This window comes from Xyrauchen texanus, chromosome 19 (genome assembly GCF_025860055.1).
Source record: "Xyrauchen texanus isolate HMW12.3.18 chromosome 19, RBS_HiC_50CHRs, whole genome shotgun sequence".
NCBI classification, from domain to species: Eukaryota; Metazoa; Chordata; class Actinopteri; order Cypriniformes; family Catostomidae; genus Xyrauchen; species Xyrauchen texanus.
The window spans coordinates 8,277,344-8,283,343 of NC_068294.1; positions in this window are offsets into that span (position 1 = coordinate 8,277,344).

The window sequence follows — 6,000 nt, forward strand, 5'->3', positions numbered from 1 at the left end:
ATAATAAACATCCTTGCGTGCTGTTCCATGGTGGGGTTCAAATGGGGAACTAGATGGATGCAACAACTTAAATATTCAAACAATGTCAATGTAGCATAGTTCCTCAACTCAAAACAGGACTGCTATTTTTTCATGTGTATAAATGTTTTCCATCTGAAAGGACTAAATATTAAACAAATGACAATATAATGCAAAGTAATCTCTTCAGTAATCAAAATACTTTTTGAATGTAACTGTATTCTAATTACCAATTATTTAAATTGTAACTGTAGTGGACTACAATTACTTATATTTAGTATTTTAAATATGTAATCCAGTTACATGAATTTCATTACTCCCCAACCCTGTATACATATATATATATATATATATATATATATATATATATAATGGGGTGGTGTTAGCTTCATGGCTAATGCTGCCTTCATATTCTACTGGGAAGTTCCTCCTAACAGAAGTCATAATCGTGATTCAAATGATTTTGGTTGGAGTTAGGACTGTCACGATTATGATATTTGGCTGACGATTAATTGTCAAGCAAATAATTGCAATTATGATGATTAATTGTCTGTTTTAGGGCTATGATGAATAATTGTCTCTTTAAGGGCTTTCACGGTTAATTGTCATAAAAACTGTCACATTTTTAAGGTGTTCTTTTTTCTACATGTTTGCTTCATACACCTTAAGAAGTCATGTTTATTTAACTTGAAATATATAAAATAATATATGATTTCCTTTTAAGGCTTTAGAAACTTAATAATTTAAATATCAAAATATTTCTAAATACTTAAAATATGTCTCTCTTTTTGGTCAACTTTTGTTTTGGTCAGTTTTATATATTCACCCGTGTTGTTTTTTAACTCGTACAGCATTTTATATTTTTTATGTAGGGTGACCAAACGTCCTGTTTTACCAGGACATGTCCTGTTTTCACATCCTGTCCTGGCCGTCCTGGCTGTTTTTTATACAGTGATAATAACAATTTTCTATCAATAAAGAGGCATAGCCTACTTTAAATGTATTGAAATTAACAAGGCATCTTTGAGTAAAATTCGAGTATCATTTGAGTATCTCATTGCCGGGCCGAGTGTCCTGGTTTTTGGTAATCAAAATATGGTCACCCTATTTTATGTATACGCAATAGTAAAATATTTCTGTCCTAATGTCTTAATTTTCACATGTTATTTTAATGCTCTGATTAAACCCATAAGCCCTTATATAAAGCAAAACCTTTGAGAATTAATTTCATTATTTTATCACCACAGAAATAGAGTAAGTGTGCATCTCTTCCTGTGTCACTTGGTGTCATTAACACTGTGTGTATGAATCAGGAAGTGCTTGGAAGTGAAACAGGAGCACTTTGCATTCACTTTCACAGTTTATGCTTGCTCGTTTATATTTTTGCTGAGTATGCCGCAAGCCTCTGCTGACAGCATGCGCATCAGATAACTTGAGAAGCGATTCACGCACTTCTCCAGACAGGAGCTGGTCTACATTCGTGGTGCGGCTCAGTGACACTTGGACACAGAGTTCAACTGAATGACACACAAATGCACCGTTCGTGGCACTTATACTGTACATTCAATACAAATTCCCCTTTTTAGGCATTCAAATGTGATTGGAATTAGAAAGCCCAATAATCGCAGTTCTCTCAAATAACTGCAGGTTAATTAAAATAACCACGATTAGATGGAGTACAACTGACATGAGGATAATTTCAGTTTTCTCTCGCCTTTTCACTTTTCAACAAACAAAGGCTTTTTAGCACAACTGCAACAAAGGATGTTGATTAGATGAGACGTTGGGTCATTTGTGTATATTTGATGCTTTATCTGTGGATTTTATCATTCTTGCGCCTGCCATAGAGAATGATATGTTTGTCACACAAACCGGCTAAAAAATATTATGCCAAGCTTTATTTCTATTCTTCATCAACAGTACAAATAATGCATGCAAACTAGGTTGTACTATATCAGCATTCACTATTGCAACATTCTATAATACACATTTAGCTTCCACAATGATTCTTGATTTGAAAGACTCCTCCTCAGAAAGTCTAGATTTAAATAAAATCCAGAGTTTGGTAATTGTGGTACACTTAAAAGCAATACACTGATGAGCCCAAAAATTATGATCACCTGCCTAATATGATGTTAGTCCTCTGTGTGCTGCCAAAACAGTGTAGACCTGCCAAGGCATGGGCTCTACAACATCTCTGAAGGTGTCCTGTGGTTTCTGGCACCAAGACTTTAGCAGCAGATCCTTCAAGTCCTGTAAATTGTGAGGTGGAGCTGCCATGAGTCTGACTCTCAATCTGCTCAATCAGATTGAGATCTGGGGAATTTGGAGGCCAGGGAAATGCCTTGAACTCTTCATAATGTCCTCAAACATCCCCAAACAATGTGTGCAGTGTGGCATGGTGCATTATCCTGCTGAAAGAGGCCACTTGCCATCAGGAAATACCATTGCCATGAAGGGGTGTACCTGGTCTGCAACGATGTTTAGGTTGGTAGCACGTGTCAAATTGACATCCACATGAATGGCCGAACCCAGGGTTTCCCAGCAGAACATTGCCCAGAGCATCACACTCCCTCCACCGGCTTGTCGTCTTCCCACAGTGCATACTGGTGCCATCACTCCCCCGGGGAAACGGCGCACACATACACGACCCCTGATGGTGGACAGGGCTCATCATGGGCACTCTGACCATCTGCGTCTACGCAGCAGGGTGTAATGCACTGTGTTGTGACACATTCTTCCATAACCATCATTAAACTTTTCTGTGACTTGTGCCACTGTAGGTTTTCTGTAGGTTCTGTAGGTTTTCGAACTGACAAAGTCTACAGTAACTCAGATAACCGCTCTGTACAATTGTGATCAGAAAAAGAGTATCTCAGAATGCTATTATGAGATGTGGGTTGGTTTTGGCAGCACGAGGGGGACCTACACAATATTAGGCAGGTGGTTTCAGACGGTTGCTGCACGACGAACTGTTCTTGAAATGATTGTAGAATTCGTCAGTTTGGACACTTTTGGGACCAAAAAACCATTGGGAAATAGTGCCTTGGATACAGTTTTTCTCCTGTGCGAGGTGAGTAAACATTATTGCGTCATAAAAGATTATTACATATTACATTTATATTACATATAAAGATTATTACAGGTAGACAAAGGAGGAGTATTAACTTGATCATGTTTTTTTTTTATTTATTCAATGTTCTTGTTTGAGGGAAAGACTATATGTGGTCGCATTCCAGGGATGATATCAGCATTGAGCACAGGCATGAATCAACCTGCCAAGACTCTGTATACCTGCAAGTATGATGGAGTAGGTACGCAGGTTGGATTAGGAAACGTATTTCCGCAGCCCTTCCGGGCGTGTCATCATGTCACATAGCAACAATTGTACTAAACAATGCTTCCGTCTGCAGGCAAAGATCCAGAAGGTGGAGTGGAGACATGCTGTTTGCTAACAGGTACCAGCAGGTGGTGTACCCAACTTCAGAGAAGTGCCTAACCTTCACCTCATTATATTTCACAGAAGAGCTTTTTCATTGCATCAGGCCTGGAGTCCACATGTTTTTCCATACAGTATTTTGACTGAATCCGGTTTGGAGACTTCGACCCAATTATTAACCACAGTGCAAATATGGAAGTCAGCAAGGGGCACATTTTTTCCTGAGACCTCAGGCAGCTGTTTAAGGGACATTCCAAACCTGTGTACTTTTGTTAATACTTTTTAAAGGTGACGTTTTTAAAGAATCTTTTTGCAGCTCTTGCCATACAACTACAGTTCACAGAGACCAAAGCGGTCAAGTTCCAAAAAAGTACCATAAAAGCATAATAAATGTAGTCCACACTATGGGTTTTCATGAGGAACAGACCAAAATGTAACCCATTATTCACTAATACTCTTTCCCACAGCTTGTCTCAAGCCAGTGTTCGTGTCCAGCATTTGAAAATATTGTAGTGTGTTCGGGTACTACACGCTCTGGCTAGACATGAGCTTTAGCGGAAGTGAAGATTATCGAAATATTAAGAATATTTCAGCTCTGCAGGTCCTCACGATGCAAGTGAATGGTGACCAGACCTTTGAAGCCCCAAAAATCACATAAAGACAACATAAAAGTAATCCATCCTCCAGTGTGACTCCAGTGGTTATATTTATGTCTTCAGAAGTGATATGATAGGTGTGAGTGAGAAACAGATCAAAATGTAAGTCCTTTTTCCATGTAAATTCTCCTCCCTGCCAGTAGGTGTCAATATGCACAAAGAATGCAAATGACCAAAACACATGAAGAAGAAGGAGAAGAGTCCTTAGGAAAGTGAAAGTAGAGAATCTATAGTAAAAAAAAACTTAAATATTGATCTCTTTCTCACCTACACCTATCATACCTCTTCTGAAGACATGGAGTAAACCACTGGAGACATATGGATTACTTTTATATTATATTTATTTGCTTTTTGGAGCTACAAAGGTCTGGTGACCATTCACTTTTATTGCATGGACATAAAGAGCTGAAATATTCTTCTAAAAACCTTCGCTTGCGTTCTGCAGAAGACAGAAAGCCATTCATATCTGAGGGTAAGTAAATGATGAGAGAATTTTCATGCAACACCAACGCAGAAATATAAATGTCAACCACAGAGTCGGCCACTACGCGGAGCCTACGGTGCAGGTTCAAAGAAGAAGTTTATCAGTGAATAGTGACATGTATTCGGTTCTATTCCTCATACAAAGTTATCGTATGGCTTTAGAAGACATGGAATATAGAGCACATGTCATTTAGACACATTTTTCTATAGTAATTTTGTCCTTTTTTTGTGCTTGGCAACCCCTGGTCACTAACTGTCCTTTTATGACAGAAGCAGTATAACGATTCTTTAAAATAAAATCTACTTTAAAATAACAGCATATGGGATTGGAATGACATGAAGGTTAGTAAATAATTACCAAATTTGTATTTTGGGTTGAACTATTCCTTTAAATATAGTATATAAAAATCAAAACAATGAAGCATTTAACGGCCTCGTATCATAAAGGTATGACTGATTTACACTAAACATATTCACTTTCCCTTTCGTGAAGAACGTACGGAAAACAATTATATGTTACCTGATGATGTAAGCACTCAAGCACTTCTATCAGCGTGTCTTCTTTAGGACTCTGGACTCTCAGTGAGGCCCGAAACGTCGAAGAATGGAAAGAATTTGTAGTGAGAGTGAGACATTTCCCCCAGAGAGCCTCTTTGTGGCAAGAGAATTACCCCACAGAGCTATCAACAATGACGGGACAAAGGTGAGGGGAAACTGAGTTACTGTATGTGTCATTGAAACACGATTTAAATAGGCAAAGATTTTCCTGAAGATTTTCCTGAAGATTTTCCTGAGGACAATGTGAAACTTAAGGGGCTTTATTCTGGCTAAGAGAGCAGCACACTTAATCATACCATGTTTGTAACGTCCATTTGTGAAAAGTGAAACCCTGTTTCCATGGACACCGTTCAGATGGGGGAATCCCCTTCCCTGTACTGCATGGCTGATCTCATTTTATTGGATTTATATTGTATTAAATAAAAAACAGATCAGACAGACCGACATTCTTTGTCTAGACTAAGACATCATGGACTCCGTAAAGACTGTCTCTGTCTCTGCTAATCCAAATCCTTGATCTTTTTGAAAGAAGACTGTATATAAAAAATAGCAGCATGTGTCACATTACGGTGACTAATGGGTAGACATTTGTCTATGACTTTTACTTTTGGATAAGTGTATCCAAAATGCTGACTTCACCCATGGTATCACCCTTTCCTTAGTGTGCCTTGTGTCACATAACCAGATGCATGTGAAGACAAATAAGGATGTCTGGATTTTTAATATGTTGTTTGTTTTAGTCAGGGCTCTATGTTAACATTTTTGTTTTGGTCCACTTGTGCCCTTATGTTGTTTTTTCTTTTTAATGAAAGTATGAGCGTCCCTTTGTGGAGGCTCCCTTATTTT